Source organism: Vipera berus (assembly GCF_964194415.1).
Source record: "Vipera berus genome assembly, chromosome: 12".
NCBI lineage: Eukaryota > Metazoa > Chordata > Lepidosauria > Squamata > Viperidae > Vipera > Vipera berus.
Genome location: NC_138215.1, coordinates 13705356 through 13718230, shown reverse-complemented (window position 1 = coordinate 13718230; position 12875 = coordinate 13705356). Strand labels below are relative to the sequence as shown.

The 12875-nt window shown below is 41.9% G+C and overlaps 1 long non-coding RNA gene across 1 annotated transcript; it reads right to left on the bottom strand.

The window, feature by feature from the left end:
• Positions 1-8882: 8882 nt before the first annotated feature.
• Positions 8883-12634, bottom strand: LOC308673504. Its single transcript, XR_014027664.1, has 3 exons — positions 12574-12634; positions 11712-11768; positions 8883-8956 (listed from the first exon to the last, which is right to left on the bottom strand). It is a non-coding gene; the product is annotated as an uncharacterized lncRNA (long non-coding RNA).
• Positions 12635-12875: the final 241 nt, after the last annotated feature.

The following is a 12875-nucleotide window of genomic DNA, read 5'->3' as shown; positions in this document are numbered from 1 at the left end:
TTTAGCACAGGGGTCTCCAACCCCCGGTCTGTGGACCGGTACCGGGCCACGGCATGCCAGCAACCAGTCCACACAAACAAGCAAAACCCCATCCACGGGATGCAGGCAGTATGCAAAATCACGCCCCCTCCAGTCTGTGGAAAAACCTTTCGCCACAGAACCGGTCCCTGGTGCCCAAAAGGTTGGGGACATCTGGTCTAGCATGTGTGAAATAGGTTGTTGTAATTGGAATTACTGGAGATAACTGGGTTTACCCTTTGTGGTAAACCATGATTGTTTTAACCAGCTCCCATGGCTGGGCTGAGCCATCATGTTAACCCATAAGAGCCTTGGTGGAGCAGTGGGCTAATGCCTCCTTAAGTAACACCAGCTGCCTGCAATTAGTGCAGGTTCGCATCCCACCAGGCTCAAGGTTGACTCAGCCTTCCATCCTTCCGAGGTAGGTAAAATGAGGACCCAGATTGTTGGGGGCAATAAGCTGACTTTGTAATAATGCCGCTTGGGGTGTGTGTGAAAGCCCTAATAAGCAGGCATATACATAGAATGAAGGCTACTGCTAAGCTTGTAAGCCGCCCTGAGTCTTCGGAGAAGGGCGGGATATAAATGGAATTAAAATAAAAAAAAATAATTATGATATAAAGGAGAGATGAGTCAAGATGTCAATCAGCAATCTGGTTGCTGCTGCAATTTTTTTTGTTTCACTTTCACTTGTGAAGCAACAAGTTGAGGTTTAAAATGAAGGTCACGGGCTTTTGATGTTACTTTCCTTTGGTAAAATTAAGAGAGAGCATATATAGCAATCAAAGGAACTGCTGGGTGGATCAATATAATTTCTGCCAGTAAGAGGTAGTGACAGATTTTATTTTCCTGGGCTCAAAGATCACTGCAGATGGGGACTGTAGCCAAGAAATTAAAAGACGCTTGCTCCTGGGGAGGAAAGCCATGACAAATCTAGACAGCACACTAAAAAGCAGAGACATCACCCTGTCAACAAAAGTGCGTATAGTCAAGGCTATGGTCTTCCCAGTTGCAATGTATGGCAGTGAAAGTTGGACCATAAGAAAGGCTGAGCGCCAAAGAATTGAGGCCTTTGAACTATGGTGCTGGAGAAGACTCCTGCGAGTCCCTTGGACTGCAAGGCGATCAAACCGGTCAGTCCTAGAGGAGATCAATCCTGAGTGCTCTTTAGAAGGCCAGATCCTGAAGCTAAAACTCAAATACTTTGGCCACCTAATGAGAAGGAAGGACTCACTGGAGAAAAGCCTAATGCTGGGAAAGATCGAGGGCAATAGAAGAAGGGGACGACAGAGAATGAGGTGGCTGGATGGAGTCACTGAAGCAGTAGGCGTGAGCCTAAATGGACTCCAGAAGATGGTAGAGGACAGAAAGGCCTGGAGGAATGTTGTCCATAGGGTCGCGATGGGTCGGACACGACTTCGCAGCTAACAACAACAAGAGGTATGAGCAGGGCCTTTTTTTCTCATAGAACGCTCAGAACGGAGTTCCGGCACCTTTTTTGGATGGAACCTTGTAGGGTAAGGCAAGGCGGGTTGTATGACATGTGTGAGTTCCGGCACCTTTTTCTTTTACAAAAAAAGCACTGGGTATGAGTATTAAAATCACACACAATTTTGCAAACTCTGTCTTGCTAAGCAGGGTGTGGTAAGAAGTCTAGAGACCAAATCCTATGCGAGAAAGTTGAAGAGAAGGAGTCCATTTAGCTTGGAGAACATCTTTGCATGATGCCTGCTTCTTTCTTTCAATGATGGAGCTTAATTGGTAGCTTACGTGCTTTTTACTGGAAAGGTCAATGGAAGAATGGCTAAACCAAGTCATGGGAGTACTCTTTGATGTCCAGAATAGCTTTGTATCTTAAAAGAAAATCGGATAGAGCATTCAGATCAAGCTGGAATCAAACTGGGAACCATTCCTTGGCTACAGCTTAATACATGGATTTGTGTCGCATCCAGATTTGAGTTTCTCCATGCACAAGGTCCCTATTTCAATTTTGCAGGATATCTAAATTAGCAGATAATTAGAAACATTAACTTCCCTTGGTGAAAGCCAGCGGGGAAGGTTGTAAATGACAAACATGTGACCCCGGGATGCTGCAACCATTATAAATAAATGCCAGTTACCAAGCCTTCAAATGGTGACTCTGGGGAGACGGAGACAGATGTAAATCTGAAAACTGGTCATAGGTTCAGCTTCCACCGTAGCTTCAAATGGCTGCTAAACAAACGGTCTTAAGTTGAGATCTATCTGTACTTTGCTGCTATTTTAACTGACATAATCGCCATCTCTGATTTTTTTTTAATCTCATTTGTTGTCTTTGGAGATTCTCAATCATCCAGGGCGTGGTTGTCCCAAAGGTGCTTTTTCCAAAAGGCAATTGGACTTCCGTAGTTTTTTTTTTTCTTTGAAAACCTTTCACTTCTCATCCAAGAAGCTTCTTCAGTTCTGAACTGAAAAAAAACAAAACAAAACAAAAACACAACCCAGGAAAGTCCAATTGTCTTTTGGAAAAAGCATCTTTGGGACAATCTCATTTGTTGGTACTCTCCCCTGTTTTCACACTGTTTTTCAATATATTCTTTAATTTCATTCTGCTCGGGAACTCCCTACTCCTGATAAAGTCTGTGTGTAAAAATAATAATAATAATAATAATAATAATAATAATAATAATAATAATAATAATAATAAGAAGAAGAAGAAGAAGAAGAAGAAGAAGAAGAAGAAGTTGGAAGGGACCTTGGAGGTCATCTAGTCCAACCCCCTGCTAAGGCAGGAAATCCTATACCATTTCAGACAAATGGCTGTCCAATCTCTTCTTAAAAACTTCCAGTGTTGGAGCATTCACCACTTCTGGAGGCAGGTTGTTCCACTGGTTAGTTGTTCTAACTGTCAGGAGGTTTCTCCTTCGTTCTAGGTTGCTTCTCTCCTTGACTAGTTTCCATCCATTGCTTCTTGTCCTGCTTTCAGGTGCTTTGGAGAATAGCTTGGCTCCCTCTTCTTTATGGCAACCTCTGAGATATTGGAACACTGCTATCATGTCACCCCCTCACCCTTCTCTTCATTAAACTACACATACCCAATTCCAGCAACCGTTCCCTATATGTTTTAGCCTCCAGTCCCCCAATCATCTTTGTTGCTCTTCTCTGCACTCTTTCTAGAGTCTCGACATCTTTTTTACATCGTGGTGACCAAAACTGGATGCAGTATTCCAGGTGTGGCCTTACCAAGGCATTGTAAAGTGGTATTAGTACTTCACGTGATCTTGATTCTATCCCTCTGTTAATGCAGCCTAGCACTGTGTTGGCTTTTTTGGCAGCTGCAGCACACTGCTGGCTCATATTTAAGTGATTGTCCACTAGGACTCCGAGATCTCTTTCACAGTTACTACTATCGAGCAAGGTACCACCTATACTATACCTGTGCATTTGATTTTTCCTGCCTAAATGTAGAACCTTACTTTTTTCACCATTGAATTTCATTTTGTTAGATAGTGCCCAGTGTTCGAGTCTGTCCAGTTCCTCCTGTATCTTTAGCCTATCTTCTGGAGTATTGGCTATTCCTGCCAGCTTGGTGTCATCTCCAAATTTGATGAGTTCCCCATCTATCCCCTCATCCAAATCGTTGATGATAAATACAATGTACCCTTCTCTTTTGAGGAACAGAACATCTCACCACCTTCACCCCGTTTTATGAGGAACTGGAGCACATCTGAAGATTTTGGAGAAACCACCAAAAAAATTGGCTCCTCAGCTGGCTGCAGATACAAAAAGACCTCCATATCTGATCCCGGGATGATGTTAAGAATCTATGACCTCCACAGTTTCATTCTTTCAGATGAGAAATGCTACTTAGGATGAAATCTGATTTGTCTGCTTTGGATATATTCCCTCTGCGTCCTTCGCCTTGTCTCCCCGAGCCCTGTAAACTGCCAGGCTTCCTATCGCGGAAGCCTGTGAAGTGTAAAGTGTTGTAGTTAAACTGGCTAGTTTTCACATGTCATCCTGATGTTGAGTGGTTTCAGGAAAACCTGATAGACTCTGACACACCAGGCCTGGAGCAAATGCCGAGCACAGGGCTCTGGTGAGCATGTGAAGAGAGCGTGAAGCAGGAGCATCAGGCTGAACGTAAAGGCAGATTACTGGCAGTCTTCCGTAACTGTCAAGCCGAGTGTTTCCCGGTGTGCCGTTTTCAAAAGTGATAGGATCGGATTATTCTCTGGGTGCTGAGCCAGGCGCAGAGGCTTAGCCGTGGGGAGCCGGCCGAGCATCTGCAAGATCAAACCGGTTACATCTAGAATATCTTAAGTGAGCTTGCCTTTTTTTCCAGCTGTAAAGGGAGCGGAATTGAGTCGCCTCGCGTTAAATCAGGTCATAGGTGGAGGATAAGGTTTCAGTCCACCGTTAAAAGTATTGGATCTCAATTCCCATCATCCTCGGCCAGCAGTCTTGCTGGGGATGATGGGAGCTGGACTCCCTCGTTTCCTCCGTGCAGCAAGTGAAAGAAGGTTGTATTGGACGGAGGGAATTGTGTGAGTCTGATAAAGGTGCTGCAATTTTTAATGTTAGGGTTGGCCAATTCGGTTTGACTGCCAAGTTGGTTGTTAAGTTTACCTGCCCATTCTCGTCGCTAAGCCCATTGGCTGTTAAGTGACTTGTGCTTAATTTCGTGGCCTTTTTTTTTTTTTGCAGTGGTTAAAGGGATTTGCTGGAGTCGTTAACTGAATCACACAGTTGTTTTAAGTGAATCTGGCTTCCGCGTTGGCTTTGCTCGTTAGAAGCTGGCTGGGAAGGTGCAAACGACAATCACGTGACCTTAGGATGCTGCAAACATCATAAATATACCCTAGTTGGCAAACATCTGGATTTTGATCACATGACACTGTGAAGACTCATTACAAGTCACTTTTTCCTGTGCTGTTGTAACTTTGAACAGTTGCTAAATGGATAGTTATAAATTGAGGTTTACTGTATCTTCTCTAGTGCTCTAAGACAAGCAGACCTCCCCATTCCTATAGAATTATTCCTTTTGCATTCTGTATACCAGGGGTAGGTATAGTTTTATTATATTAGTGTTAGATAAATATGGTATTATTGTAATAGGGTGTTTGGGGTATACCATATTTGATCTAGTTTATAATTGCCAATATATAACTGCACTTACTTCTCTTTCTTGGTCCCGATTGAATTTCCTGTCTTTTATCTCTCTTTTTACTATTTAATGTTACTGGTCATTGACTAAATAAATAAATCCTGCATATATGCAGCTAAAACGAATGGAATCCACTGACAGAATCTTTCCTGGTGGATAGTGTTGGATGAATAAAAATTAGTTGGATGGCCAACTTTTGAAAAGATACCACATGCTGAAGTCTCTCCAAATACTTTGTTATGTGGAATGTGAATAGGTAGTTATAGATGATTTGACATGCTGGAGATATAATACTCACAAAATTTCTATGATGTGTTTTCCATTGAGTCTCAAAAAACAGCTCCATGATTCCAAATGGGATTTGCCTCTGCACTTTCAACCAATGGTTGAACCTCCTTGTGCATACTGAAATCACATTTTGCCTTGTTTAAACAATGCAGAAAACCTCCCAGGTCCCTTGGGGAAAAAAATAAGAGAATTAAAAGGAAAATATGTTGAAAGAAGCAATTGGTGCCCATTTTTCAGAATGCTTGCAAGAAGCAGCCAAACAATCACAAGCTGCTCACCTCATCTTCATAATGGGCTGAGAACAAACATCAATTTATTGGCTAACAAACTTTTTTTGCCATCAAAGTTAGCTGGCATTTGATTTATTGATCTAAGGTATGCTTTAAGAAATGTTCAACTTCAATGAAGGAGTGAAATCTGCATTTCTGGCTGTTCAGCATTGTTCCTAATCATTACGCTCCACCTGAATTTAACTTGAGCTGGCTGAGTTTCTAGGTTAGACCAGGGCTGCCCTCATGTGTTGCCCTCCATTCTGTGTTTTAATCAAGTTTACATGACTGGAATTCAGTGTGAATTATTTTAGGTTCATACATTGATGCTCAAGAATTATGTGGCTAGCTAGTTCTTAGCTGAGGGTATTAGATGAATTCAACTCAACCACTGCAGTTGCTTATGGATTTACCATGTTATGAGAATGCAGCCAGTTTTTGATGATGATGATGATGATGATTTAAATGACTTGGTATTGGCTCTGAAGGCATCTGAACTTTTAATGATGAGGACAGCAGGACTAAATAGCAAATCTTAAATCCAGATTACCTGAAACACAACAACACTGTAAACTTAGTTATCTTGCAAAAATCCCTCTTTAAATCGTGCCAAAGCAATTATTGAAAAAGATTGAGGTAACCCATTATAACCACAGTTTACAAAAAAAAAAAATGAGAACAGGCTGGGATCGTATATCAAGCCAAGCTGATCAGTTTATAACTTAGTTGCAATGTGTGAGCCCAGGCATACAGTTGTTTCCAGGATTATCATGTTTATTTTGATCAGTGACCAGATAACTCGCAACATACATGGCTCAAGGTTGCAACTGCTGCTCCCTTGAGCAACTTTTAAGGTGTGTCCTGTTCTTTAAAAACAACAAAGAGAGAATGACGGTATTAGTTAATGAGTATGTAACAATATTCTCAATCCTATCCTTCTGAAGCTGGATTTTTTTTTTTACCACAGTGACTTTTATGCTTGTTGTAGACAATATAGGAGGAGAACCGTGCTAGAGTACTGTGGCAGGAAACCCAGAATCTGATAAAACCTTTTCTGATTAACACATTTTATTAAAAGGCATAAGTTTTAGAGAGCAGCAGCGGTTGTAAAAGAGATTCTCCTTCATATGGCTGATTTTTATAGTAATTTTAAAGTATTTACCTTCAAAGCGGCGGTTTTCAAGCAGAGTGCTTGTTTTTAGTGTGCCATGAGGTTTTTCTCTTATTCCTGAAATTCTAAGTGTATAACTTAATAAATCTGTATAACTCCATGTCTGGAACCATGTCTGATACATTTAAAAATGTGTACCTATGATTAATAACTTTTGGTGAGCGACAGAACTAGAGTTTTATTCAGTAACCTGCAGAGGATTCAAAAGGGCTGAAGAATCTGGCTCAAATGTAATAACTATACAGTAGAAAGTCACCGCCATCTACAGCCCACAACCAGAATCACAATTAAAGGAAAGAATAAAATAGTGTAAAGAATGAACCTTACCATCCAAAGCGTATTTGCGTAGAAACAGTCAATTTCTTTGCTTCTGAATACATCTAGTAAACTGACTTAGGACCATGGCGTGTTTAATACAACTGAAGTTGCATATCATGCTAAAACATAATCTGATTCCCACACTGTCATATGCTTTAAATAATGGATTAGAAACTCTAATTTTTTTCTTTTTATTTCCTGCCTTTATTTTGACAAATAACTCAAGTTGTCTAACATGCCTAAAATTTCTTCCTCCTCCTCTTTTCCCCCCGTAATAACAACCCCGTGAGATGTGTTGGGCTAAGAGAGTTTGGCCCAGAGACACCCAGCTGATTTTCACATCTGAAGGGGAACTAGAACTCACAGTCTCCCGTTTTCTAGCCTGGTGCCTTAACCACTAGATCACGGGTGTCAAACTTGATTGTGTGACTTATCGAGATGTTTTTTGCCTTTGCGTAGCTGGGGTGGCCATGGCCTGCGTGTGACGTTCGACACCCCTGCACTACGTAGATCAAACTGGCTGCATGGTTGTGTCACACCATATGCTAAGCCTCAGAAGAAATCAATTGTGTTTTTGTGGTATGAATTTAGTTTGGTGTGTCATTTAAATTACTGGGCTAGGACTGAGAAGTAGCTGGTGGAAACCAAAGATATTCATGAAATAGGGTTAGGGTCTTTACAACCCACTAAATCAGACGGAGTTTTGTTTGGTTGTGCAAGTAAACCCATCATCACTTCCTTAATAGGTCATGGCTTAAAGCGATGTATGAGCACCATGTAGCAGTTAGCTAGTTCTACTTGAAAAGGCTATCATAAAGGTGGGGGGAAACCAGGATGAAGGAACCATATTTACTATTTTCAGCTTCTAGAGCAGGGGTAGGCAACCTCGGCTCTTTTATGACTCATGGACTTCAACTCCCAGAATTCCTGAGTCAGCTGACTCAGGAATTCTGGGAGTTGAAGTCCATGAGTCATAAAAGAGCCGAGGTTGCCTACCCCTGTTCTAGAGGAAAGCCAGGATACAAATGTAGGAAAATATATAATTAAAAATGGCTAGGCCATGAGGCATAACTTGGCTAAAGCTGCAGAATGTGATTTTATTAAAATTAAGGAATTTCCATTTGAGGAACCAGTTACAAGGTCTGTCAATAACCCTATTTTTATGATTATTTTTGATTATGTCCATTAAATGTGATGATAATACTATTGATGTCAAAAGCAAGAAGCTAAATACCTGTTACTCATTCTTTTTACTCCAATCGGTGTTATAAACTCATTGCCCTAAAACTATTCTCTGATATATTTAAAGAAAATCTAAAATCTTCCCTTTCAGATTCTCCAAATATTTTCCCCAGTCTCCATTTCTTTCTTGGTTTTGCTAAACCTTACTGCCTTACAGTACATTTCTTTTAAGCAGTGTGTCTTCTTCAGAAGAATAGCAGATTTGTGCATAAACACCAAAGGTTAATTATGAGCATATTTAAAGAAAGTTAGCTCGCTAATATCAACCTGATTTTGACTGATAATCCTATTCTGCCTGAGTGTTTGCTTTGCCTCTTTAAAAATTCTTTTTATGGGCCTCTGTTAACCAAACGTTTTTGTGGCACAGCTCCATATTTAACATCTATGAGTCATCATACCTTTCCTGTTGCCTCACCAGCAGATTTATCTGATGGTTCCCAGATTTACGCCATTCTTGAGAGTCCCTTCCAAGTTTTTCTGAAAGCAAGTAGCATCTCTGCCTTTCTGTATTAGTCAAACAAGAGACATGAATACTTACGATTGACCAAGTTGATTTAAAAAAAAAATAATCCATCCTGGATTGATGATTGAAACTAAAATTATTGCTCCTTCAAACAGAGCTCAGATCAGAACAGAGGAATAGACAGTTATTGGTTGATGTGTGCGATCATCAACTCATTATCAACTCTTAGTGACTGTATATTTTCTCCATGATAATCTAACCCTGACTTGGTCTTTGAAGTCTTTCAATCACCTGAACACAACACAACACAACACAAACTCTGTTAAAAAAGAGAAAAGAGCCAATTTTCCCTAAGGAGTTTGCCTGCATGCTGCAAGAGCTCAGTGGAACTTATTTCTGATTAGACATGCATAAATTGGCAAGTATATATTTTTAAGACCTTGTTCTTAATAATATTTGAGCTCAGTGCAATAATTGTTCCATTAGCTTATATCCATATAGTTGACTTTGGTCATTGACCAGCCTTATGTAACGATTGATTGATTGATTGATTATGGGCCTTCACATTCTCTTTAACTGCTAGCAACCACAATGATATCCCTAACATGGTCTTTCAGGTCTTCCAACCATGCACTCTTCACCGCTGCAAGACTCTTAACTTGCTGTTGGTTGTCCTCTTCTCTTTCCTTTCACCGTTCCCAGCATTACGGTCTTCTCCAGAGAGCTGGGTAATGTATCCAAAATTGGGTCATTTGAGCCTGATCATTTCTGCCTCGAGGGAGAATTTTAGGTTGATTTGTTCAATGATCCCTCAGCTTGTTTTCTTGGCCGTCCATGCTATTCCCAGGAGTGTTCTTCAACGCCAAACTTTAAAAGCATCAGTACTCTTCCTATCATGGAGGTGGCCAAACCTGGGGTCAAATCTTTCCAAGTTTTTCTTTTTTAAATATCTCTTTAAACATGTTCGTCATTATTTTACTTTTATTTCAGCTGCCAGATTTTCCACTGGGTCTCAAAGCAACCTTAAGATATCATGTAATTTTGAAGCCTTTTTTTAATAATTATTATTGTTGTTGTTGTTAGGACTTTACCTGTCTAGAAGCAGAGAAGTTGGACATACATTTTCTATATAAGGGGATAAGTTAAAGCAAAATAGAGTCCGTGGGTGGCTGGATTAAAAATGGCACAGTGGTGGTCTAGCTCCTTAAAGGTTTTCTTCCTCTGTGTGTCATGCAAAGAGAAATCAGTCTGCACAGCTGCAGAGTTTACACTCAGATTTATTTCATGCTCCTTTCTTTGGTTAAAGTATTCCAATGCTGGCTGTAGAACACTGTTGTGACAATTCATGGAAAACATTTCGAAGTAATATATCAGTTATGATTGCAGGTCATCCACTGAGAAATGTATGCCACCATCCACTCAACAAATTACATATACTCTCAAGTATGGAATATGTGGGCAAAGTCCGTGGTTAAGACCAACATTGTACTCATGCCACAATGCATATGTTGGGACTGGCTGTGGGTCCTATGATCCCAGCCATTTTGTTGCATAAGCCAAAATTGATAGCTTTTGTGTTGCTGAATCCAATTAAACAAATTAACACTCGTCTGAAATAATACAGGGTCTCCTGCTTGAGTAGGCGGTTGAACTAGAAGACCCCCCCCAAGCTCCCTTCCAACTTATTATTCTATGTACTAGTTAAAGTAACATTTAATTATTTTCATACAGTAAACATTTGGAGCAATCCATGAGCAACCTGAAATTTCATGTAGGGATCCATGAGCTGAAGAATTTGGTTTGCTTTAATGCAGGGGTCCCCAACCTTGGCAACTTTTAAGACCTGTGGACTTCAACTCCCAGAATTCCCCAGCCAGCCCTGCTTTCATGGATTTTAGAGGGGATGTTTCCGCGTCTTAGCCTTATCTTTGCAAGGACCAACATGGTACTTTTTCCTCAGCATCCTTTCCTTGCAAAGAAGACTTTTGGCAGAAAGCACATGTAGATTTCTGCAGCCAAATGTACAGGGCGGGAACATCCACTCGACTGTTCCTACTAGCGGGTTTTGCAGTTGAAAACTTACGCATACTTCAAGAACATGTTTATTTAATTTACTGTAGCCTTCTCCTGACCTAGAGGCAAACAAAAGACTTGGCTGCAGAAACTGCGATTGAGGTTACTTCCCTCTTTGTAAAACTCGGCTGGCAAAAATGGCAGTTTGTTTTTTTCAGCTATTACATATGCATTTACATACCGTCGGTGGATATTTACTAACCCCCCCCTCCAGAGTCAGACCTACTGTGGCTTACTGCTTTTTATTTACTGCCTTAAGGTTTTAAATAATTTAACCGGGGCTGCCTAAAATTTAGGAGATGAGCACTGAAGATTAGAACTAATTCAATGGACCAATTATAGCAGGAGAAATCCCAACTGTTCAGCAACAGGTTTATAATCCAGATGTTATATGCTCACTCCAATGTAGCACACAGATGATAGGCAAGGTGTGCAGGATTGCCTGAGTCAGACAATGCCTGGCTACGACTGATTCTATGCCATCATGAAAACAAACTACAGGACACAGAACCCACTAATGGGTAAACGTGCGCGGTAGGAATTCTGCCTAAAGCTAAATAAACTGTGATTTATATGGAAAACAGATCAGGTGTCAGTCGGTATTCAGCCGAGTTGAACCCAAAGCATTGTTGGCTTAGCTGATCAACTCCAGGACCTCCACGCTCCTCTGCCAAATAGAGTAATAACTTTATTGTCACTTTGAATGTACACTAATCGGCATACCTTAAAATGAAATTTCGTTGCATTCAGCTCTCAAAGGGTCACCACCTCCGATATACACTACATAAATATGCCAAAAATAAACACAGAATTATGCATATACCCACATTGTATTATATGACAGAGAAACAACACAGTCTAATTCAGGTTATGTATGCACGGTGAGAAAAACGAATCTTGCGAGTTTACCAGACAGATGGTATAGGGCAGAGGTCCCCCAATCCCAGGTCCGTGGACCACGGCATGCCGGCAACCAATCCACACAAACAAGCAAAGCCCCATCTGCGGGATGCAGGCAGTACACAAAACCAGGCACCCTCCGGTCCACGGAAAAACCTCTCTCCACGGAACCGGCCCCTGGTGCCCCAAAAGGTTGGGGACCTCTGATGATGATGATAACTTTACTGTCACTTTGAATGTACACCAATCGGCATACATCAAAATGAAATTTCATTGCATACAGCTCTCAAAGGGTCACCACCTCCGATATATACTCCTTGTTCGGGGCCCGCTCAAATTTCACATTGTCCATTTTAGTCTCTAGGGAGTGAATGATGGCAAACAGGACAGATGGAAATGGGGCTCCATGTGGATTAGCCCTCTGGCATAGGGAACAAAGCTATTACAGAATCCGGTAGTCCTGCTAGAAATACTTCAGAAACACTTCGAAACCTGCTCCCAGAGGGGAACAACGGAAACAGACCATAAAGTGGGCGCGTGGGAGGTCTCTTAACAACGCTTTGAGCTCTAAGCACATATATTTCTTGCCACGGGCGCCTATTCCTAGGGGAGAGGCTATCGGACGGCCCGCCCACCCACGCTCTTGCACTCGGGCAAGGCGTGCACCCGCTCACGCGCCCGCGACTACCTGTCTCGCCTTTCCGACGTGCAGCTTCCCCGCCGGCCGCTCCACTCCCTCCCTCCCCGCGCGGTCTCTAAGCGATCACAGAACGTGGGCGTCCCGAGGGAGCTTTTCTTGTTTGCATAGTTTCCGCGGATGGGCCAATAGGCGGGCGAGAAGCCCTCCCTGCATTTGCATAGTGGTCGTCGCGGGCCAATGGGCGGGCAGGTTTGGAGCGTGTTTGGAACGCGGCGTTGCATCTATCTTCCTCTGGCCTCGCTGGAGTGCTGGCGAGGGGAAGGCATCCTTCCGCGGGCGCGTCGTGG